Source organism: Myotis daubentonii, chromosome 9, assembly GCF_963259705.1.
Source record: "Myotis daubentonii chromosome 9, mMyoDau2.1, whole genome shotgun sequence".
In the NCBI taxonomy this organism is placed as follows: domain Eukaryota; kingdom Metazoa; phylum Chordata; class Mammalia; order Chiroptera; family Vespertilionidae; genus Myotis; species Myotis daubentonii.
This window is the reverse complement of record NC_081848.1, coordinates 46,382,123-46,406,545: the sequence shown is the minus strand read 5'-3', so window position 1 is coordinate 46,406,545 and position 24,423 is coordinate 46,382,123. Positions and strand designations below refer to the sequence as shown.

Below are 24,423 nucleotides of genomic sequence, written 5' to 3'. Positions count from 1 at the left end.
AGCCATGTGTTGGGGGAAATCCCCAAAGTCTAAATTCAGGTTTGATTCTGAAAAACTGACCTGTAGCCTTATTCAAATTAGAGCTTTAATAGGAGAAATTTACGTACACGGGCAAAGCAGCTGCTTGCTCCCGGTGGTGGCTGGCAGGGAATAAATCCACACCCTCCAAGGGCAGGGTCTCTTCTCCATAGGGGTTAACAGTAAAAGCACATGGTGGGTATCACATAGGTCACCAGAAAGAACAATGCATTTCCAAGTTAACGTATAACACCCACACTCTGTACCTTCATTAACCTCCTTCCTGGGGACATGATCTTTACCTTTGGGGGGCATTCCAGCTTTCTGGGTCGTCAGCAAACCTGAGGCTACAGTTAAACAGTGACAGAAGGTTAAACAGAGAGTCCAACATGTTCCAGACCCTTTACTGCTGGAGACATATTACACCCCTTCTTTTCCTTCCAGTTTTGTTGACTGGTCTAAAAATCAAATTGACATGAAACACATTAACAGGAGAAAACCAAATATAATTACAGTTATTCAGAAGCCCTCAAAACACATAAAAACTCAAAGGCAGTCAGGCAATTGAGGCTCATAAACCATCCTGAGCTAAGGAGAATGGTGTAGGAGTCTGGAGCTTCAAGGAAGAGAAGGACAGTTCACAGGGCAATGAGAAGAGCAAATGTTTGGTCATAAAAGGTTTGCCATGCCATGCAGATTAAGTCTTTCTGATAAAAAAAAAAAATGTTTCACAAAATGATGAGAATAGCAAATGTTAGGTTTAAAAAATGTTAGCTGTACCAGGAAGATAAAGTCTTTTTTTATTTTTTTATATATAAAGTTATCTCTGGTGACAGCTCTCTTCCTGGTATAGGCTCCCTATGTAAAAAAACAAAGCAAAACAAAATAGCATTTAAGAGAGAAGTTAAAAGCTTTACCTGAGTCGGCTGGGTCTTAATTTCCTTCAGCTCAAAACAATCCACTTGCCAAAGTGCCACATGTATTCTGTATCCCCTCCATATACAGGATTAAGACAACTGTAAGGTTGAGGAAGGATGGCAAAGTGTAAATTCTAAGAGAAGAAACTGAGCTAGAAAGTAGGAAGAGGAAAAAGAGTGGTTGTGGAAGGAATTGGGTTGTGGCCAGATTATGAGAGGCTTTGAAGGCCATGGCCAGGTAATGTGATCATATCCTAAACCAGTGATGGCGAACCTATGACACGCGTGTCAGAGGTGACACACGAACTCATTTTTTTGGTTGATTTTTCTTTGTTAAATGGCATTGAAATATATAAAATAAATATCAAAAATATAAGCCTGATTTACTATGGTTGCAAATATCAAAACATTTCTATATGTGACACGGCACCAGAGTTAAGTTAGGGTTTTTCAAAATGCTGACACACCGAGCTCAAAAGGTTCGCCATCACTGTCCTAAACCAATGAAGAGTTTTTTAAATTTTGTAAACAAATGATTTAAATATGAGTTTCGGTGTGCAATGTCCAAGGTGGACCACAATAGGGAGAAAAATGACAGATTCAACAGCTTTTCACACAAATAAGTCAAATAAACAGGACAAACTAATGCCGAATCCGCCTATATAATAAAAGCATAATATGCAAATCGACCAAACAGCTGAACAGTGGAATGACCATGCTATGACACTGGTGCCAGACCAGCCAAGGCGGTGCAATGCGATTGGTCAGGGGCTGGGCCATTGCCCCATGATTGCCCCGTAGAGGGAAGCCCAGGCCACTGGCCGGCAGGGTGATCAATAGGGGGGCTCCGTGATTGCTCCAAAGAGGGAAGCCCATGTGGTGTGTGGTGGCAGAAGTGGGCAGCGCCAGGCCAAGGCAGGTGCAGGCAGGGGGCAGGGCTGCGGGGCCACGAGGCAGCTGGGCTGCGCAGGCCTACCCTTGCACAAGTTTCTGGCCTTGGGCCTCTAGTGTTTAATGAGTATCCTACAGGAACCACACTTTAGGGGAAGAAATAAGAATGGGATTCCAAGAAATAAAAGGTGCCTCCATCACCTTTTTTCCTCCAAAAGAAGGCTAGAGCCAGAAAGTTTGGATGAGTTTCTAATTCAATAAGCCATTTTACATCATTAATCCAATGTGTCCAAAGAGCATCTCCAAATACAAAGGGAATAATAATGTTACTGGACAGGGACAGACCTGGATGGCCTAGAGCAGGTCTGCCTCAGGCCAGCCTGTAGTGTGTCAGTTCTTGACTTTGTATAGAAAAGATTTCACAACACGAGTCCGGGTGACTTTCAGAGTATGCTTATTAAAGCTGGGGACTGTGAAACAAAGGAAGAACAACTTAGGGTACAAGAAGCAACAGGAAGAGTTGTTCTACTTTTGTTCCCTAGAAACATAGGAAAGAAGTGAGCCAAGGGGGCTGCTCTTAGCTCACTGGGAAGTCAGAGAAAAGGGGACCTTGGAGATAGGATCAGGGGATAAGCCCAGGATGAGCTGCCGCTGCCCTATTCTCTCCTGGATTCAAGTCTCGTGGGGACCCTTACAGTTTAGGGGGGAGGGGCAAGGGCATGCTTAGAGCAGCGGTTCCCAACCTGTGGGCCGCGACCCCTTTGAGGATCGAACGGCCCTTTCACAGGGGTCGTTCAAAAATACATCCTGCATATCAGATATTTACATTGCAATTCATCACAGTCACAAAATTACACTTATGAATAGCAATGAAAATGATTTTATGGTTGGGGGTCACCACAACATGAGGAACTGTATTAAAGGGTCTTGGCATTAGGAAGGTTGAGAACCACTGCTCTAGAGCAAACCCAAAGTGAGTCTTTGTCCTGAAGACACTTTCTCTTTTTTTTTTTTTTTTTTTTTTTGTCCAAGGGCAAGAATCTTAGGGGAGGCTTTCAGCAGAATATTCATCAGCGTTCCAGGTGCATTCTGAATGTGCTGAAGGTACAGGGGAGTTTGGGATCATTCTTTGGTCTGCTTTACTGTTTTACTTTTATCTTGGGTCTGTCTGGCTTTAATGGGGTCTTTGTTGTTGTTGTTGTTCTCCTGACTTCATTTGTCCTTGGGTTTAGCTGGCACAAATGGCATTAATTGGGTCTCTGTTCTCTATTTCCCAGACAAGGGTGATTTAAGCTCTGTTTTCCCTGGTTAGGGAGGGGAGGTATAAACCATTTGCTTTCAAGTGTCCATGATTTGGGAAGATAAGCTCTTGCAATTTACAGGCTTGCTGTAAGTTGTTCACATTGTTTGTCCTTGTTTAACTTTTTTGTTTCAGTTTCCCTATCCACTTGCCCAGGAATATTATTAACTTCTTACTATCCTGCCCCAATAAGTTCTAAGATAGAAGCAGAGATCCAGAGGCAAGTGAAAAAAGTTTTTAACTTTTTTATGAGGATACTAGAGGACTGGTGCACAAAAATTTGTGCACTTGGAGCGGGGGAGGGGAGGTCCCTCAGCCCAGCCTGTGCCCTCTTGCAGTCTGGGAACCCTCAGGGGATGTCCACTTGCTGGCTTAGACCCGCTCCCTGGGGGATCAAGCCTAACTTGGCAGTCAGACATCCCTCTGGCAGCCCGGGAGCCCTCGGGGAATGTCCACTTGCCAGCCGGGAGCAGGGCTATGCTGCAGTTGGACATCCTTAGTGCTGCTGAGGAGGCAAGAGAGGCTCCCGCCACCACTGCTGTGCTGGCAGACGTCAGCCTGGCTTGTGGCTGAGCAGAGCTCCCCCTGTGGGAGCGCACTGACCACCAGGGGGCAGCTCCTGCATTGAGTGTCTGGCCCCTGGTGGTCAGTGTGTGTCATAGTGACCAGTCATTCCCAGTAGTTCTGCTGTTAGGGTCAATTTGCATATTACCCTTTTATTATATAAGATAGAGGCCTGGTACACAGGTGTGGGCCAGCTGCTTTGCCCTGAAGGGTGTCCTGGATCAGGGTGGGGGTCCCGCTGGGGTTCCTGGACAGCCTGGGTGAGGGCCTGAGGACCGTTTTCAGGCTGGCCACACCCCTTTCAGGGAGGGGGGTCCTGCTGGGGTGCCTGGCCAGTCTGGGAGAGGGGCTGATGGCTGTTTTCAGGCTGGCCACACCCCTTGGTGACCCAAGCTCCCAGCCTCTCCATTTTTTCTTTTTTTTTTTCAGCGCCTCAAGCAGAGGCCAGGGAAGGCTGGAAGCAGGTATCTGGGATTTATTTATCTTCTATAATTGAAACTTTGTAGCCTTGAGCAGAGCCCAGGGCCAGCCAGGGCAGGCCAGAAGCTTGGCTTCCTCCATCGCTGGGGGCAACCCAAGCCTCCTGCTCACTCCAGCTCCGTGGCCACCGCCATCTTACTTTGGTTAATTTGCATACTCGATCCTGATTGGCTGGGGGTGTGGCTTGTGGGTGTGGTGGAGTGATGGTTAATTTGCATCTTTCTATTTTATTAGTGCAGATAATTTATGTAGTGGTTCTTGTCCCAGCATCAAGAAGGGTTCAGGAATCTGGAAAAGGCTGTGCGTAGATGACATAGGAATACAGAGACGAATAAAGAGTCCAGAGACGAGATATAATTTTGAAAGGCATTCGGGGGTTAGAGGACCTTCAGCTAAGCAATGGTCGCCAAACTGCGGCTCATGAGCCACATGCAGCTCTTTGGCCCCTTGAGTGTGGCTCTTCCTAAGCCTTAGGAGTACCCTTATTAAGTTAATAACAATGTATCTACCTATATAGTTTAAGTTTAAAAAATTTGGCTCTCAAAATAAATTTCAATCGTTGTACTGTTGATATTTGGCTCTGTTGACTAATGAGTTTGCGTACCACTGAGCTATAGGAATTGAAGACTCCCTCCTTGTCTAGGACCCTTGCTTTTATTAACACAATTTGTCCTAAGGCAAGGTGGGGATAATACACTTCAAAGGGTAAGGTTTCAAAGGGTACAGAAGCATTGTTAGTTTGGGGGAATTAGCCTACGGCTGTACAGGTGTTTGGCCAGTAGGAGGCAATAACATGTAGATTAAGATGCCCTTTAACTGTCTGGCAGCCACAATCAGTTTCCTATTCAGGTTTGGGGAAATGCCTTTAGCCATTCCAAACAGGTGACTACATGTATGACTGAACCCTGTTGAGTCCCCAAGTCTCATCAACCTTTTGATGAAACTCTTGAAATTATGACATGCTGGAATTGGTTCCTGGCAATAATTGACATATAACATTTTTGGTTTCTGTTGTACAACACAATGATTTGACATATGTATGTAACAAAATGATCACCAAAAAGTATACTTAATATCCACCACCACACAGTTACTTTTCTTATAATGATAACTTTTAAGGTTTTACTCTCTTAGCAACTTTGAAATATATAATATGGTATTAACAACTAGAGTCACCATTCTGTACAATACATCTTCAGGGCTCATTCATTTTAGAACTGTAAGTTAGTATCTTTCTACCTCCTTTACCTATTTGATCCCCCACAACCCCCACCCCTAGAAACAACCAATCTGTTCTCCGTGAGTTCTCTTGTTTTTGTTTCTGTTTGTTTGGTTTTAGTTTTCACATACCAGTGAGATCATACCTGTTCTATCCCTGACTTATCTCACTTAGCATAATACCTTCAAGGTTCATTTATGTTGTTTTAAACAGAAATATTTCCTTCTTTTTATGGTTAAATAATATTCCAGTTTCTGTATCTGTTTATTCATGAAAGGACACTCAGGTTGTTTCCTTGTATTGGCTATTGTAAATAATACTGTAATGAACATGGGGGTACCGATCTTTCTAACTTAGCATTTTCATTTCCTTCAGATATTTACCCAAAAGTGGGCAGCTGTATAATTCAATTTGATAGACACTGGTACAGGCTGGACATGGCAAGAAGAGTCTTAAAGCAGCTCATGATTAGCACCAGAATCACAACTCCTTATACACAAATTCTCTAACCACCTTATGGAAAGTAGCCTCAAGTTACTCTCTGTCCTACTACCTGCTTATTTCTTTCTTAGCACTTAATACAATCTGAAGTTATTTTGCTTATTTGAGTATTTACAAGTTTATGGTCTGCTTACTCCCACTCTCAAAGGGCAGGGATCTAACTGATCTTGTTCAATTATCCCACAGCACCTAGAGCATTCCCCACTTTGCTGACATCCCTCAAAAATATGTGTGGAATAAAGGCTGGTATTTTAAATGTATCTTTGCTAACCCTCAGATCCATAGTACTAATTTGATCTCTTTTGTTTAAAGGCATATCATCATGATGGGCACAAGAGAGCAGAGATAGTCAACATAGAGAAGGTCCCTAGATTTATCAGGATGAAAAGGTTGGAGTGGTCTTCTGGACTGGGAAACTAGAGTGTGAGTATCAGGCTTACAGAGAATTTTTCTTTAAAAGATGAGAGCAGAAATGAGAAAAGAGAATAAGTGGACACGATGCATTCATTTGTTCATTTTATCAACAAACATTTATTGATCAAGAAGGGCTTTTTTTTGAGAAATCTGGAAATTAAGGATATATAAAGAAAATAAAAACTTATGGAGGAGTCAGGATCCAATCTGTATTTAAATGAGATGGGAAGGCTTGAGCATGTTTTTTTGTCCAAAGCAAAACAACCACAAAAGCAAGGTACTCAGATATTTGACTTGATACATAGAACATAAGGCCCAAGGGGAGGTAAGCAGAAGCAGCATTTAGAGGACAGTCAGCATTGCAAAGACATTCAGGACACTTCTTTAGGGTCCAGAAAAAGACACAAGAATGGAATTCAGTCTTTTTTTTTTTTTTTTTTTCAAGATATTTTTTTTTTTTTTTTATTGCTTAAAGTATTACAAAGGGTATTACATATGTATCCATTTTATCCCCCCGCCCTAGACAGTCCCCTAGCCTCCCCTATCACCCAGTGTCTTATGTCCATTGGTTATGCTTATATGCATGCATACAAGTCCTTTAGTTGATCTCTTACCCCACTACCTCCTGCCCCCCAACCCTCCCCGGCCTTCCCGCTGCAGTTTGACAATCTGTTTGAGGCAGCTCTGCCTCTGTATCTATTATTGTTCAAAAGTTTATAATGGTCTCTATTGTCCATGAATGAGTGAGATCATGTGGTATTTTTCCTTTATTGACTGGCTTATTTCACTTAGCATAATGCTCTCCAGTTCCATCCATGACGTTGCAAATGGTAAGAGTTCCTTCCTTTTTACAGCAGCATAGTATTCCATCGTGTAGATGTACCACAGTTTTCTAATCCATTCATCTACTGATGGGCACTTAGGCTGTTTCCAGATCTTAGCTATGGTGAATTGTGCTGCTATGAACATAGGGGTGCATATATCCTTTCTGATTGGTGTTTCTGGTTTCTTGGGATATATTCCTAGAAGTGGGATCACAGGGTCAAATGGGAGTTCCATTTTCAGTTTTTTAAGGAAACTCCATACTGTCTTCCATAGTGGCTGCACCAGTCTGCATTCCCACCAGCAGTGCACAAGTGTTCCTTTTTCTCCACAACCTCTCCAGCACTTGTCGTTTGTTGATTTGTTGATGATAGCCAGTCTGACAGGTGTGAGATGGTACCTCATTGCTGTTTTGATTTGCATCTCTCGGATGATTAGTGACTTTGAGCATGTTTTCATATGTCTCTTGGCTTTCTGAATGTCCTCTTTTGAAAGGTGTCTATTTAGGTCCTTTGCCCATTTTTTGATTGGATTGTTTATCTTCCTTTTGTTAAGTTGTATGAGTTCCCTATAAATTTTGGAGATTAGGCCCTTATCAGATATGTCATTGGCAAATATGTTTTCCCACACAGTGGGTTTTCTCGTTGTTTTGTTGATGGTTTCTTTTGCTGTGCAGAAGCTTTTTATTTTGATGTAGTCCCATTTGTTCATTTTTTCTTTAGTTTCAAGTGCCCTAGGAGCTGTATCAGTGAAGAAATTGCTTCGGCATATGTCTGAAATTTTCTTGCCTTTGGATTCTTCTAGAATTTTTATGGTATCCTGTCGTACATTTAAGTCCTTTATCCATTTTGAGTTTATTTTTGTATATGGTGTAAGTTGGTGGTCTAGTTTCATTTTCTTGCATATATCTGTCCAATTTTCCCAACACCATTTATTGAAGAGACTATCTTGGCTCCATTGTATGTTCTTGCCTCCTTTGTCAAATATTAATTGAGCATATTGGTTCGGGCCGATTTCTGGGCTCTCTATTCTATTCCATTGATCTATATGCCTATTCTTGTGCCAGTACCAGGCAGTTTTGAGAACAGTGGCTTTGTAATACAACTTGATATCTGGTATTGAGATCCCACCTACTTTGTTCTTTTTCAGGATTGCTGCAGCTATTCGGGGTCTTCTTTTATTCCAGATGAATTTTTGGAAAGTTCGTTCTAGATCTCTGAAGTATGCTGTTGGTATTTTAATGGGAAGTGCGTTGAATTTATAGATTGCTTTGGGTAGTATGGACATTTTAATGATGTTGATTCTACCAATCCATGAACACGGTATGTTCTTCCATCTGTTTATGTCTTCCTCTATGTCTTTTTTCAACGTCCTGTAGTTTTCTGAGTAGAGGTCTTTTACCTCTTTAGTTAAGTTTATTCCTAGGTAGCTTAATTTTTTTGGTGCAATGGTAAACGGGATTGTTTTTATAATCTCTCTTTCTGAAAGTTCACTATTGATATATAGAAATGCCTCAGATTTCTTGGGGTTAATTTTGTATCCTGCTACATTGCCAAATTCATGTATTAAGTCTAGTAGCTTCTTGATGGAATCTCTAGGGTTTTGTATGTATAATATCATGTCGTCTGCAAATAAGGACAGTTTTACTTCCTCTTTTCCAATTTGGATGCCTTTTATTTCTTCTTCTTGCCGAATTGCAATGGCTAACACTTCCAGTACTATGTTGAACAGGAGTGGTGAGAGGGGGCATCCCTGTCTTGTTCCTGTTCTTAGGGGAAATGGTGTTAGTTTTTGTCCATTGAGTATGATGTTGGCTGTGGGCCTGTCATATATGGCTTTTATTATGTTGAGGTATGATCCTTCTACTCCCACCTTGCTGAGAGTTTTTATCAAAAATGGGTGTTGAATTTTGTCAAATGCTTTTTCTGCATCAATTGATATGACCATGTGGTTTTTTTCTTTCAATTTGTTTATGTGATGTATCACGTTTATTGATTTGCGGATATTGTACCATCCTTGCATCCCTGGGATAAATCCTACTTGGTCATGGTGTATGATCTTTCTGATGTACTGCTGGATCCGATTTGCTAAGATTTTGTTGAGGATTTTGGCATCTATGTTCATGAGGGATATTGGCCTGTAATTCTCTTTCATTGTGTTGTCTTTACCTGGTTTTGGTATTAGGGTGATGCTGGCTTCATAGAATGAGCTTGGAAGTGTTCCTTCCTCTTGAATTTTTTGTAGTAGTCTGAGGAGGATAGGTTTTAGTTCTTCCTTGAATGTTTGGTAAAACTCCCCTGTGAAGCCATCTGGTCCTGGGCTTTTGTTTGATGGAAGCTTTTTGATGACTGCTTCAATTTCTTCCATAGTTATTGGCCTGTTGAGATTTTTAGATTCTTCCTGATTGAGTTTTGGAATGTTGTATTTTTCTAGGAATTTGTCCATTTCCTCCAGGTTGTCTAGTTTGTTGGAGTAAAGCTGTCCATAGTATTTTTTAACAATCATTTGTATTTCTGTGGGGTCTGTTGTTATTTCGCCTCTATCGTTTCTGATTTTATTTATTTGGGTCCTCTCTCTCTGCTTCTTGGTGAGTCTGGCTAGAGGTTTGTCAATCTTGTTTATCCTTTCAAAGAACCAGCTCTTGGTTTCATTGATTTTCTGTATTGTTTTTTTGGTCTCTATGTCATTTATTTCTGCTCTAATCTTTATTATCTCCTTCCTTCTGCTCACTCTGGGGTTTTCTTGTTGCTCTCTTTCTAATTCTTTGAGTTGTAGAGTTAGATGATTTACTACCATTTTTTCTTGTTTTTTGAGATAGGCCTGTAGAGCTATAAACTTCCCTCTCAGGACTGCTTTCAATGTGTCCCATAGGTTTTGGGTTGTTGTGTTTTCATTGTCATTAGTTTCCAGGATGTTTTTAATTTCTTCTTTGATCTCATTGGTAACCCAATCAATATTTAATAGCATGCTATTCAGCTTCCAGGTGTTTGAGTATTTTGGGTTGTTTTTATTGTAGTTTATTTCTAATATTATGCCATCGTGGTCTGCGAAGACGCTTTTTATGATTTCAATCTTCTTGAATTTGGGGATACTTTGCTTGTGACCCAGTATGTGGTCTATTTTTGAATATGTCCCATGAGCACCTGAGAAGAACGTATATTCTCTGGCTTTGGGGTGAAGTGTTCTGAAGATGTCTATTAAGTCCATCTGATCTAGTGAATCATTTAGGATTGCTATATCTTTGCTGGTTGTTTGTCTATAGGACTTATCCAGTGCTGTCAATGGTGTATTAAAGTCCCCTACTATGATTGTATTGTTGTCGATCTCTCCTTTGATATTTTCCAGGAGTTTTTTTATGAATTTGGGTGCTCCTACATTGGGTGCATATATGTTTACCAGGGTTATATCTTCTTGTTGTATTGATCCCTTTAGTATTATGAAGTGGCCTTCCTTATCTCTTGTTAAGGCCTTCACTTTGAGGTCTATTTTGTCCGATATAAGTATTGCTACCCCAGCTTTCTTTTCCTTTCCATTTGCCTGAAAGATATTTTTCCATCCTTTCACTTTCAGTCTGTGTGAGTCCCTTCTAATGAGGTGGGTTTCTTGTAGACAGCAGATGTATGGGTCATGTTTTTTTATCCATTCAGCCACTCGATGTCTTTTGGTTGGAGCATTTAGTCCGTTTACGTTTAAAGTTATTATTGAAAGGTACTTGTTTGTAGCCATTTCTTTTTTTGTGTGGCTGTTTTCTTTCTGAACTTTTTATTTCTTATTTTTATATCAGTCCCTTTAGCATTCCTTGCAATGCTGGCTTGGTGGTGACAAACTCCCTTAGCCTTTTTTTGTCTGTGAAGCTTCTTATTTCCCCTTCAAGTTTGAATGATAGCCTTGCTGGATAGAGTATTCTTGGATTCAGTCCTTTGCTTTGCATCACTTTGTAAATTTCAGTCCATTCTTTTCTTGCCTGATGTGTTTCTGTTGAGAAGTCATTTGACAATCTAATGGGAGATCCCTTGTATGTAACTTTCCGTCTCTCTCTTGCAGCCTGTAAGATTCTCTCTTTGTCCTGAACATTTGCCATGGTGATTATGATGTGTCTTGGTGTGGGTCTTTTCGGGTTCACCTTGTTTGGGACTCTCTGGGCTTGTGTGACTTTTTTCTTCCCCACCTCAGGAAAGTTTTCTGATATTATTTCTTCGAGTAGGTTTTCTAATCCTTGTTCATCCTTCTGTTGTTCTGGTACTCCTATTATTCGTATGTTGTTTCGTTTCATGTTGTCCCAAAGCTCCCTTAGGCTCTCCTCCTGTCTTTTAATTTTTTTCTCCAATTGCAGTACATTTTGGGTGTGTTTTGCTTCCTTGTCTTCTAATTCACTTATTCGGTCCTCCGCTTCTCCTAGTCTACTGTTGATACTTTCAATGGAGTTTTTCATTGCAGCTATATCACTCTTCATTTCCTCTTGGGTCTTACTTAGGTTGTTGATTTTTTCATCTGTTTCTTCTAGCTTCTTCCATATGTTATCGATTTTTTCATCTGTTTCTTCTAGCTTCTTCCATATGTTATCGATTTTTTCATCTGTTTCTTCTTGCTTCTTGAAGAGGTTGTCGATTTTTTCCTCCATCCGGTTTATGCACTCTAGGATCCTTATTCTGAATTCTTTATCTGTCATGTTGCATGCCTCTGTATTACTTAGCTGCTTTTCTGGAGAGTCCTCCTTCTCTTTCCTTTGGGGGTTTCTTTGTCTACCCATGTTTGATCTCAATGACATATCTAGACGTTGAGTTGTTCAGTGGTTGCTCCCTTGGTGGCAGTGACTCCTTGGTCTGTGGTTGCTCTTTGGGCGGTTGCGGTAGCAGCTGCTCTTCAGTTGTCAGCAGCTCCTCTGGTGGGTGCTGTTCACAGCTGTGGTGGTTCTTCTGGCTGGTGGGGCGAGGTTTCACGTACAGCTGCTGTTCCTCAGCAGAGGATGTGGTGCTTAGGAGGTTGCTGTTGCTTGGATCTGCTGCGTTGATTTAAAGGCACAAAATACAACACAACAAGGCACCACGTACCAGGCACTATACACAAATATATTTACGATATTAATAACCCCAAGTAAAGGTGACCACCTGAATTAAGAGAATTAGGGGATAAGGAAGAAGGAAGAGAAAAAGATAAAAGAGAGAAAGGAAAAGAAAAGTAGGGACCAAAAAAAGGGAGTGCAAAAATGAAATTGGGAAAAAGGAAGGGGGAAAATAAAAGCGAGAAAAGAAAAGAAAAAAAAAGAGCGAAAAGAGAGAATGAAGTGGAAGAGGGGAAGAGACTTTTTATATGAGGAGAATACTCCTATAGAACAGCCATTAATCCCAACAAATTCCAGCAACAGCTCCCTGGATATGAATGCAAACTAGAAACAACCAATAATATAACGATGAAAATAGAATGGTGAACACTAATCCCAAAATAAAATAAAGAGGAAATAAAATGGCACTTTAAAAAATGGTAAAATGGTAGCAGTAATAATACTGGTTAAAAATAAGAAGGTAGTAATTAAAAGGGTAAAATCAGGTGATGGAAAAAGAAGAAAAAAAAAAAAAGAACAGAAAAAAAAAATAAAAAAAAAAATTGGTTTCTTAGTTAAAAAGTGAAAAAAGAAAAAAAAATTGCAGTAGTGAATGTCCTTCGTTTCTTCTATTCTTCAGTGTGGCTCGCCTTAGACCTTCCAGGTATTCAGGAGAGTGTTGAGATTCCCTGCGATATACTGTTCCTCTGTGTTGTAAACCACAGTCCTTATTTTAAAGCATGCCGCATTTATTTCCCAGACTGCCTTATTTTGTGTTTAGCAAAGAGTCAGTTTGTGGGTCAGCCTCTGGGTGGCAGTGTTCTGGGGTTGGCCTCTGAGGCTATAGGGCCTCTCTGTCCAGTGGAAGTTCACTGCCCAGAGCTGACTGCGTAGTAGTTAGTTACCGGCGCTATGTTGTTGCTGGGATTGAAAATCCCCCTATAGGCCAGACCCTGTTAACTCCCAGGGACTGATCAGGTTATCTTAATCCTTGATCTCGTTCAGGGTGGAATCTGGGTGTGGCTGTGCTCCTTGCCTGGGGGCTAGGGGGAGGAGACTCACTCTCAGGAGCGGGTGGCTGCCCCAGTCCTGGCCTCAGGGGTGTCTCAGCACTCAATTCACTACCACCTCTCCCGGCTCCCCCTCTTTCCCCAGTCTCTCCCCAGATTCCACTCCTCAGCACACTCTCCCTCTCTTCAGCACAGGTGAGTGTCTGTATCCGAAATGTCCCATGAACAGGATTCAGTGTAAACAAACAAACAAATGCCGGCCGCGGAAACGGGGAAGGCTTGGTTTCTGTAAGCTTCTTCTCTTACCGGGACTGCATGGTCAGGTCAGCTCTTCAGGCTGCCCCCTTTAGGCTCAGTCCTCCGTGATCACAGAACCCAGCTCTCAATTTCCCTGGCGGCGCCAGGAATCCCGCGGTTCTCCTTTCCCCCGTCAGGGGCTGTGCCTGTCCCAAAGGACGCGGCTGTCTGCCACGCGGTCTCCCTCCGACTCTCTGGGCTCAGAGGTCAGGCAAACTTTCCTGCCCAAATCCCTGGTTTTTTTTTACCTTTCCAGGGGAGTTCTGCTCTTCCCGGCTGCAAACCCTCTCACCAGCTGAGCAATTTCGCCAATTCGGTGTGAGTGTTACTAGCTTCAGCTTCCATTTGCTCCGGGACACGACCTGGGACACGTCTGCCTATATCGCCGCCATCTTGGTTCCCTCGGAATTCAGTCTTAATTTGAAGGTAAAAATATGTGAGAAAGGTCTGACCATATGACTTCTCCATTCTCTAGAATTAGAAGTGAGGTCACCAAAGGTGAGAGGAGCCTCAACTAATACTGTTTCATATCATCTTCCCTACTGTTTTAGCCCCACTCTATGCTTCAGGATTGTGGGGTCATAGGATCCTCTCAGACATTTTCTTGATTATTTATCTATCCCCACTGTCAAGCAAAGTGCCTGCATTTAGAGGAAGATCAATGAGTGTGAGTCAATTAGATTGAAAATTATGATGATGTCATATCCGATTGTAAGGACAGAGGAGACAGAAGAGTCAAACATGACTCTGGCGCCTGAGACACTAGTAAGATGGGAATAGGACCAGTGTGTTAAGAGAACAAAAAGAAGAGGTTTGGAAAGAAGGTGGGTGCAGTTTGGGATGCACTTGTTTATATCCCACCGCATGGCCCCTGCTGGTGAGAGCCACATCTCTGTCTGAGGCTGGCCCTGAAGGGGTTTCATTCCCTTGGGCCTCCAGGGAATGAATGTTCTTCTTCACTCTCCTCAGTGATCCACACACTCCCTCCAAGCACTTGGATGTCCCTGGTCCAAGGTCCAGTTCAGTTCCTTTCTGTCCTCAAAACAATGTTGCATGCTTCAACTGCAGCCTGGGAATTTACTACTAACCACTAGATACACAAGGACAAAAATGGACAAAACTGTGGGAAGGGAAAAATTATCCTCCTGCTATCTGACTTCAGAATACTTTAGGTAAAGTCCCAGAATCTCACTAGTCTGAAAGCAAATGAGAATATGGGGTTTAAATGGTTTCAGGAATGTCATGTCTAAGTGTGAGCATATACCCCATATAAATCAGCTCTATGTCACCCCCCCCCCCACCCGCAACACACACACACACTGAAAGGTCTCATAGAAGAAGGTATCATGTGAGATACTCTATCCTGGCTTAAAATTTAAGTTTTTATTATTTTATGTTAATCTCATTGAGAAATAACTTATGCACAATCAAATGCACCCGTTTAAGGTAGACATTTGATGAATTTTGCCTACTTAAAACCATCAAAACCTTGAAACCATTCCCATAGTTAAGATAGAAAACACTTTCATCATGCCAAAGAATGCCTAGTGCTCTTCTGCCATTTCTGCCTCCCTCTGCCCATCCCCAGGCAATCACTGCTCTGCTTTTTGTTACTATAAATTCGTTTGTATTTCATAAAAAAGAAAGAATACACTCATGTATTATTTTACTGATGCCTTCTTTCACTCAGCAGGATAATTTTTAAATTCAACCACGTTGTTGCATATATAAGCAGTTACCCACTTTTATTGTTGAGTAGTGTTTCAATGTATAACATATTTTACTTATTTGTTTACCTATTGATGGGCATTTAGGGAATTTCCAGTTTGGACTATTATGGGGAAAAGCTGCTATTAACATCTACTCACAATCTTTGTTGGACATATATTTTTCTTTTCCATGGGAAGATACCTGGAAGTAATATATCTGAGTTGTATGGCAGGTGCATATTTAACTTTTTAATAAATTGTCAAACTCCTTTTAAAGTGGTTACCAGCAACAGTGTATGAGAGTTTTAGTGGGTCTACATCCTCCCTAACATTTGATGTTGTCAGTCTTTCCAATGTAAGCCATCCTAAGGAGTTACCTCATTGCAGTTTTAGATTGTGTTTCCATGGTGACTAATTATGCTGACCATCTTTTCCATGTGCTTGTCAACCATTTAATATCTTCTTTTATGAATTGTCAGTTCAAACTATTTTCTCATTTTTTATTGCATTCTCTTACATTTTAGAGCCACGACAATGTTTATATAATCGGAATATGAGTCTTTTTCTGGATATAAGCATCACAAATATTTTATTTTATTCTTTAGTTTGGCTTTTAATTATCAGTTGTGGTTTTGTTTGTTTTTTTAATGGTTAACACTATTACAGATGTCCTCCATTTTCACTTCCTTTGGCCACCCCTACCCAGGACGCTCCTCCTGTTCCCTGGCCTTCGCCACTCTGTTGTCTGTGTCCATGGGCTATGCATATATATTCGGTAGCTACTATCTTCCCTGTCTTTTATGCAGTTCCCACCCACACTCCCATCCCCTCTGACCTCTGTTGGACTCTTCCATGTATCCATGCCTCTGGTTCTTTTTTTTTTTCCAAGCCAAACTGTATCCAGCTTTATTAAAGGTACTTTTCATGCACAATCATGGTATTTAAGGGAGGACATGGGCAGACAATCGTTAACAGAATATAACAACTTTCAAACTCCCTTCTTCAATGAACTACCAAAATCAGAAATCCACCATAAAACCTAGTGAAGTCTTCATCTGATGCTCTCAATAGGGAAAGTTTAGAGTGAGGGTTGCCATTTCACATTGAGCATGTGGTGTAACCACTTTTCACAAGCCAACCCTGACTTACAGGAAATGAAATGAAAATGGCAGAGAACATCAATCTGTAGATCCACAATCTAAAAAGGAACTGCTGCTCTTTAGAGGGAGGCCATCTCAGTGGTGACACTGGAAAGCTCAGATTGCCCAACCGACTGGAAGTCAACGTTTTTGGGTCAGGTCCCAATAGGTCTCTGGGCTTAAGAGAGCCAAAGTCTATGCTAAAGTGGAGAGGGAGAAAAGGACAGAAAAATGAATTTTAGTTTCCCACACGGCACGGTGTTTATGCCAAGATGGCTAATGTGTGCCAACATCAAGAGATCCCTCCTCCCAGGAACCAAGAGGAAGTTTCTCAAAACTAGAAGGGAAAGGTATTTCCCCCATGTCAGTCCAGCTTTGGAGGCATTCTGTTAGTACTATATGTCCTTCCCCCCAAAATAACAATGAAGTGTTCTGTGTGCTAACAACATAGCTTAAAAAAAAAGTAAAACAAAATTCTGCATTTTTATGAAACTTGATAAGAATAGTATTTCAAACTGTACAGTCACCAGAAATACACAGCTATCAAAAATGCACACACTTCACCTTCAGTTTTCTGTGCCTGGTCTGCTTGGCATCTCCATTTTCTGCAGGGCTATTCCCATCTTTGCCAGCATCAGCTTTCCCTTTTCCCTTTCGGTACCTTATCTCCCTTCTTTGAAGGGGCCTTTTTAGTTTTGGGCTCTGGCTTTGGAGGAGCAGGTTTAGCTGATAACCTGGCAGATCTTCTCTGTGGTTCATCCTTCACCTTGGCTTTATCTCCTTTAGCATCCCCTTCAGCCTTTCTCTTGGGCATGATGGCGATGGTGGTGGTACGCCTGAGCAGAATGCGGGGATGCAGCAGCGCGAAGGCTTTGCTCGGTCCAGGGGTCGATGTCATCTCCTCTCACTGCTCTCTGGTTCTTTTAGATCATGTTTATTTTGTTCATTAGATTCCACATATTAGTGAGATCATGTGAAATTTGTCTTTCTCTACCTGATTTATATAACTTAGCATAATAATCTCCAGGTCCATCCATGCTATCTGAAAGGGTAAGAAATCCTTCTTTTTCACTGCTGCATAGTATTCCATGGTGTAAATGTACCACAGTTTTTTAATCCATACATCTGATGATGGGTACTTGAGCTGTTTCCAAATCTTAGCTATTGTAAATGATGCTGCTATGAACATAGGGGTGCATATATTCTTTCTGATTGGTGTTTCAGGATTTTTTGGATACATTCCTAAAAGTGGAATCTCTGGGTCAAATGGCAGTTCAAGTTTCTAATTTTTTCAGAAAACTCCATACTGTTTTCCATAGTGGCTGCACAAGTGTGCATTCCCACCAGCAGTGTACTAAGGTTCCCCTTTTCTTCACATTCTTGCCAGCACTTGTTGTTTGTTGATATGTTGGTGGTATCCATTCTGGTAGGTGTGAAGTGATACCTCATTGTCATTTAAATTTGCATCTCTCTGATGATTAGTGACAATAAGCACTTTTTTATGTCTCTTTAAAGAAGTGTCTATTTAGGTCCTTTGCCTATTGTTTAATTGTATTGCTTATCTTCTTTTTGTTGAGTTGTATGAATTCTATATAGATTTTGGAAATTAACCCCTGATCCAATGTATCATTGGTAAATATGTTCTCTCATACAGTGGGTTCCCGTTATATTTTGAAGATGGTTTTTTTGCTGTGCAGAAACTTTTTAGTTTGATGTAGTCCCACCTGTTTATGTTTTCCTTTGTTTCTCTTGCCCTAGGAGTTGTTTCTGAAAGTTCTGCTATGTGAGATGTCTAAGATTTTACTGCCTATGCTTTCTTCTAAGATTTTTATGGTTTCACAACTTACATTAATTATTTTATTCATTTTGAGTTTATCTTGTGTTTGGTGTAAGATGGTGATCCAATTTCACTTTTTTGCATGTACCTGTCAGATTTTCCCAATACCATTATTTTAAGAGACTGTCTTTACTCCATTGCATGTTCTTGCCTCCTTTGTCAAATATTAATCACCATAATGATGTGGGTGGATTTCTGCATTTTTTGTTCTGTTCCATTGATCCACGTGCCTATGTTTTTTCTATGTATTTTATTGTTTCAGGTCTTATATTCAAGTCTCTTTTGAGTTAATTTTTGTGTGTGGAATCAGATAGTGGTCTCATTTCACTCTTTTACATGTGGCTTTCCATTTTTCCTAACAGAATTTATTGAAGAAACTTCAATTGTATGTTTTTGGCTTCTTTGTCAAAAGTGGATTGCCCAAATCAATCAATATGATATACCACATTAACAAAACAAAAGGTAAAAATCATATGATCACATCAATCTGTGCAGAAATAGCATTTGACAAAATACAACATCTATTTATGATTAAAACACTCAATAAAATATTATAGAAGAAAAGTGCTTTAACATAATAAAGGTCATATATGACAAATCCTCAGCTAATACCATACTCAATGGTGAAAAACTGAAATCTCTTTATCTGATACTAGGAACAAGACAAGCATGCCCACTCTCACGAATAGTATTCAACATAGTAATAGAAGTCCCAGCCAGAGCAATCAGGCAAGAAAAAGAAATAAAAAGCATCCAAGTTTGGAATAAAGAAGTAAACCTGTCACTGTTTGCAGATGACATGATTCTGTATATAGAGAACCCTAAAGATTCCACCAAAAGACTATTGGAAACAATAAAGAAATACAGTAATATGGTGGCAGCCCAACTTATTTTTTACACTCCCACATTTTTTCCACTCAATATGTCTTCTTAGAATAGTGGTGGTGTTGTTTTTAATGTAACAGACCACTTGACTCAATTTATAAAATGAAATTTGGTGTATTTTAAAAAAAATGACAGTTCCTTAGCAATAAGTTAGATTTCCCATCTCAGAATCTCTGTAAGTGGGGATGGAAATCCACATTTTTAAGATACCCTCAGGTTACAATTATGTAAAATAAAGACTGAGAACAACCACTTTGAAATAGTAACTCACACTGTAAAGGGACAACCAAGGGGTCTGGGCTGCCTGTCACTACTTCAGCCAATTAAGCAGAGACAGGGTTGAATCATATATGAGCATTTATTTTAATAATGTCTGCATTATGGGAGAGTGGCAGGTCATCCACAAAAATCTTCTCTGCAGCTACCATAAGCCAGCTGCTTATATTGGGTAGAAGGACAAGATTACATGGGAAAGTAGGAATTACAGGTTTCGAAACGTAGGCATGTGATAATCATTACAGGTTAAAAACCATGGAGGCTGGGATTGGGGGGGCGGGGGTGGCGAGGGAGAGACAGAGAGTGGGTGCCTTTGGGCGCCCTGGGTACCCCAGGACCAGATTACAAGCAATAGGGGCTGGGGGTTGTAAAGAGCAGGGGCCTCTAGGACTGGGTGCCATGAGGTTTTAAATCTTCCCACAATGATAGGTAGTTCTCAGAAGGAGGACAGACTGCATTCGATGTTAGCTCTCATGTTCCAGGGCTTACAACTCTCAATGAGGTTAAAACGTGCTTTCTCTAATCAGAACAGAACCATCATGGTTAACAGAGCATGATTAATATTTCTTATAATTGTAGCTGGTCCCCAATGTATTCTATTTCTGACCCTAACAACACTTTTAATTTAAATTGGCTTAAATACAAATCTAGGTATATCAGGCAGAAGAGTGAAGATATTACAATACTTAACACCTCCATTAATTTTGCTGAAATTTTTCCTTCTTTGAATGAATCGCTGCCTGCTGTGAATCTATCTCCATAATTTGGCAGTAAAGTAGAATAAAACTGTATGATAAACTAGGAGGAAAAAACATTGTGTAAGTCTTGCAAACATTCTAAAGTATAGGCAAATAATCTACCTCCAGGACACAAGTCATTCTCTATAGATAACAGTAAAGTTCATAAGAATTAAGGGCCCCTTTTTGCATTGCCTCTTCCTTCTTCCTACCACCCATTTATCTACTTCTTCATTTATACAACCCGAGCACCTGCTCTGGGACCCACAAGACCACAAAGAATGGCAACTATCAGAACAAATGTCTTTACACTATTACATGTATTCATCTTAGAGAATAAGTCAATAAAAATAGAAAACATGGTCTTAAACAAGGATGGAATTCTGTGACTGATATTAGATCCTTACTGGGACTGACAAAGTTGACTTTTTATGGGACCCTCATGCTCAAGCTGAGGGTCAGGAGGGAGATTCCTAATATATTCCTTAAGTGTAAAAGTAACTTCTTCCTGAGGAAAATATTAGTGTCTTCTGGAACTACCTACACCTAGCAAAGGCCTTTGCATTATTCTTCAGCAGAGATCATCTGGGTAGTCTCCATAACTACCAGGGGCTCAGTCCTTAGGAAGGACTACATATGTGAGCTGATTTCCACATTACACTTTCTCTAGTCAACATAAAATATAATTTGTTCCACTGTGCTCAGTGATCTAAAGTGGTGTCCGTTAGGATAACAATTGGAGCTCCCAAATCACTAGTGGATCATCTTTTTCCTTGGGTATATATCAAAGGTCTGCCAGCTACCTTCGGAGATCTTGAAGGATGTCTTTGGACCCATTCAACTCTTACACAGTGCTCAGAGCGCTTATTCATGCACACTGCAGAGTGAGAAGGGCCTGATAATGTAATGGAACCTACACTGACTCCCCAGATTCCCATGCCAGGCTGTCCAGTGGAGATCATTATCATGAAGTTTACCTTCCTCTGTATACAATTTTGTATATGCCCTTAAAGTGACAGCTCTGAGAATTCTAGCTCAAAATGTTCAGTCCTAAGTTTTAGAAGAGAAAAGCAACTGCAACTTCTGTCCTATTTTTTTACATTTATTTTTCTTGATTACAGAGAAGATGGGAGAGGGAAAGATAGAAACATCACTGATGAGAGAGAATCATTGATTGGCTGCCTCCTGCACTTCCCCTACTGGGGATTGAGCCCACAACCTGTGCATGTGCCATGACCTGGAATCAAACTATGACCTCCTGGTTCATAGGTTGAAGCTCAACCACTGAGGAATACCAGCCAGCTGTCCTATCTTTTTGGTTCCTGCTTGACCTAGTTGGTAGTCAATGGCTGTGAGAATTTAAAGGCTGGAGAGGCCTTCCTCGGGTCTCAACTACTCACATGTCCTAGCGAAAAGAGTCTCCCCATTTGTAGGTGATAAGAAAAAATGTAGGTCTTGCTAAAACATTAGCAGAAAACAAAAACAGCATCTCCCTTAACTTTTAGTCTATAACAAAACGATGAAAGTCATTCTCCAGATTGCAGCAATCTCCATGACTAATATATCTTACTAGGGGCCCGGTGCATGAAGATTAGTGCACTGGGGAGGAGGGGCGAGGGAGGCATCCTTCAGCCTGACCTGTACCGTCTCCAATCTGGGAGTCCTCAGGGCAGCCCTCTCCAATCCGGGAGTTTCTGTCTGTCTTTGCAATCATATGAGCGAATTGTCTGAGACCCCCAACCCAGTTTGGTTTTTGGCTCACAGAAAAATAGAGGCTTTTTTTTTCTTTGTTCCATTGGTGGAGATTTTCTGGAAGTTTTAGGATATCTTTCCTTTAATTTTTCCTAGACACTCTGATTTTACTTATGTCTCTCACCTTTGCTTTCACTCCATCCCCAACCAGAACAGTAACTTGCTCCAGGCTCACTTTGCTCTAGGAGATCCATCTGCCACCAGAACTATGATTCCCAGCATTCCTGGTGTTCCCTGCGCTCTGGGCTTCCTCTTCCGGTCCTGGGGCTGCCACCAAAACTACTATTCCCAGAATTCCTGGTGCTCCCCACGCTTTGGGTTTTCCCCACCTGAGGGAGCCACGTCCCCCCCAAGCTGCCGGCTCTCCCACTCTGCTCTGTGTATGCAAATTACCTGCCTTCTTTGTCGGGTTAATTTGCATGCTCACTCCTCATTGGGGGATGGGTGTGGCTGGTGGTCGTGGCTTGAGCGTAGCAGAGGGATGGTTAATTTGCATGTTTCTCTTTCATTATATAGGATTAACTCATTGCAGAAGTACCAGGAGATGGAAAACTAGCTCAGAAAGTTAACCTACAGAATCAGGGTCCCTGGCTGCAGCTGTGGCATGTAGTTTCAAGTTAAAGTTCAAATGAAGCAGGCATAGCCTTAATTCAGGTGGGCGCCATCCTCTCTGATGGAGAGGCAGCAAAAAGCCTGTAATACATCTTGATATCTGGTATTGAGATCCCACCTACTTTGTTCTTTCTCAGGATTGCTGCAGCTATTTGGGGTCATTTTTTATTCCAGATGAATTTTTGGAGAGTTCGTTCTAGATCTGTGAAGTATGCCGTTGGTATTTTAATGGGAAGTGCGTTGAATTTATAGATTGCTTTGGGTAGTATGGACATTTTAATGATGTTGATTCTACCAATCCATGAACACGGTATGTTCTTCCATCTGTTTATGTCTTCCTCTATCTCTTTTTTCAACATCCTGTAGTTTTCTGAGTAGAGGTCTTTTACCTCTTTAGTTAAGTTTATTCCTAGGTAGCTTAATTTTTTTGGTGCGATGGTAAATGGGATTGTTTTTATAATCTCTCTTTCTGAAAGTTCACTATTGATGTATAGAAATGCCTCTGATTTCTTGGGGTTAATTTTGTATCCTGCTACATTGCCAAATTCATGTATTAAGTCTAGTAGCTTTTTGATGGAGTCTCTAGGGTTTTGTATGTATAATATCATGTCCTCTGCAAATAAGGATAGTTTTACTTCCTCTTTTCCAATTTGGATGCCTTTTATTTCTTCTTCTTGCCGAATTGCAATGCCTAACAATTCCAGTACTATGTTGAACAGGAGTGGTGAGAGTGGGCATCCCTGTCTTGTTCCTGTTCTTAGGGGAAATGGTGTTAGTTTTTGTCCATTGAGTATGATGTTGGCTGTGGGCCTGTCATATATGGCTTTTATTATGTTGAGGTATGATCCTTCTACTCCCACCTTGCTGAGAGATTTTATCAAAAATGGGTGTTGAATTTTGTCAAATGCTTTTCTGCATCAATTGATATGACCATGTGGTTTTTTTCTTTCAATTTGTTTATGTGATGTATAACGTTTATTGATTTGCGGATATTGTACCATCCTTGCATCCCTGGGATAAATCCTACTTGGTCATGGTGTATGATCTTTCTGATGTACTGCTGGATCCAATTTGCTAAGATTTTGTTGAGGATTTTGGCATCTATGTTCATGAGGGATATTGGCCTGTAATTCTCTTTCATTGTGTTGTCTTTATCTGGTTTTGGTATTAGGGTGATGCTGGCTTCATAGAATGAGCTTGGAAGTGTTCCTTCCTCTTGAATTTTTTGCAGTAGTCTGAGGAGGATAGGTTTTAGTTCTTCCTTGAATGTTTGGTAAAACTCCCCTGTGAAGCCGTCTGGTCCTGGGCTTTTGTTTGATGGAAGCTTTTTGATGACTGCTTCAATTTCTTCCATAGTTATTGGCCTGTTGAGATTTTTAGATTCTTCCTGATTGAGTTTTGGAATGTTGTATTTTTCTAGGAATTTGTCCATTTCCTCCAGGTTGTCCAGTTTGTTGGAGTAGAGCTGTCCATAGTATTTTTTAACAATCATTTGTATTTCTGTGGGGTCTGTTGTTATTTCGCCTCTATCGTTTCTGATTTTGTTTATTTGGGTCCTCTTTCTCTGCTTCTTGGTGAGCCTGGCTAGAGGTTTGTCAGTCTTGTTTATCCTTTCAAAGAACCAGCTCTTGGTTTCATTGATTTTATGTATTGTCTTTTTGGTCTCTATGTCATTTATTTCTGCTCTAATCTTTATTATCTCCTTCCTTCTGCTCACTCTGGGGTTTTCTTGTTGCTCTCTTTCTAATTCTTTGAGTTGTAGAGTTAGATGATCTACTACCATTTTTTCTTGTTTTTGAGATAGGCCTGTAGAGCTATAAACTTCCCTCTCAGGACTGCTTTCATTGTGTCCCATAGGTTTTGGATTGTTGTGTTTTCATTGTCATTAGATTCCAGGATTTTTTAATTTCTTCTTTGATCTCATTGGTAACCTATTCAATATTTAATAACATGCTATTCAGCTTCCAAGTGTTTGAGTATTTTGGGTTGTTTTTATTGTAGT

At 40.8% G+C, this 24,423-nt stretch overlaps 2 protein-coding genes and 1 long non-coding RNA gene across 4 annotated transcripts in view; all 3 read left to right on the top strand.

The window, feature by feature from the left end:
* LOC132240925 (uncharacterized) overlaps positions 1 to 24,423 on the top strand; it is a 220,938-nt gene that overhangs the window by 122,763 nt on the left and 73,752 nt on the right. The gene's annotated exons all lie outside the window — the stretch shown is intronic.
* The window catches only part of LOC132240922 (interferon-induced very large GTPase 1-like), a 154,424-nt gene that overhangs the window by 94,654 nt on the left and 35,347 nt on the right, over positions 1 to 24,423 (top strand). The window lies entirely within an intron of this gene.
* The window catches only part of LOC132240920 (interferon-induced very large GTPase 1-like), a 60,541-nt gene that overhangs the window by 771 nt on the left and 35,347 nt on the right, over positions 1 to 24,423 (top strand). The window lies entirely within an intron of this gene.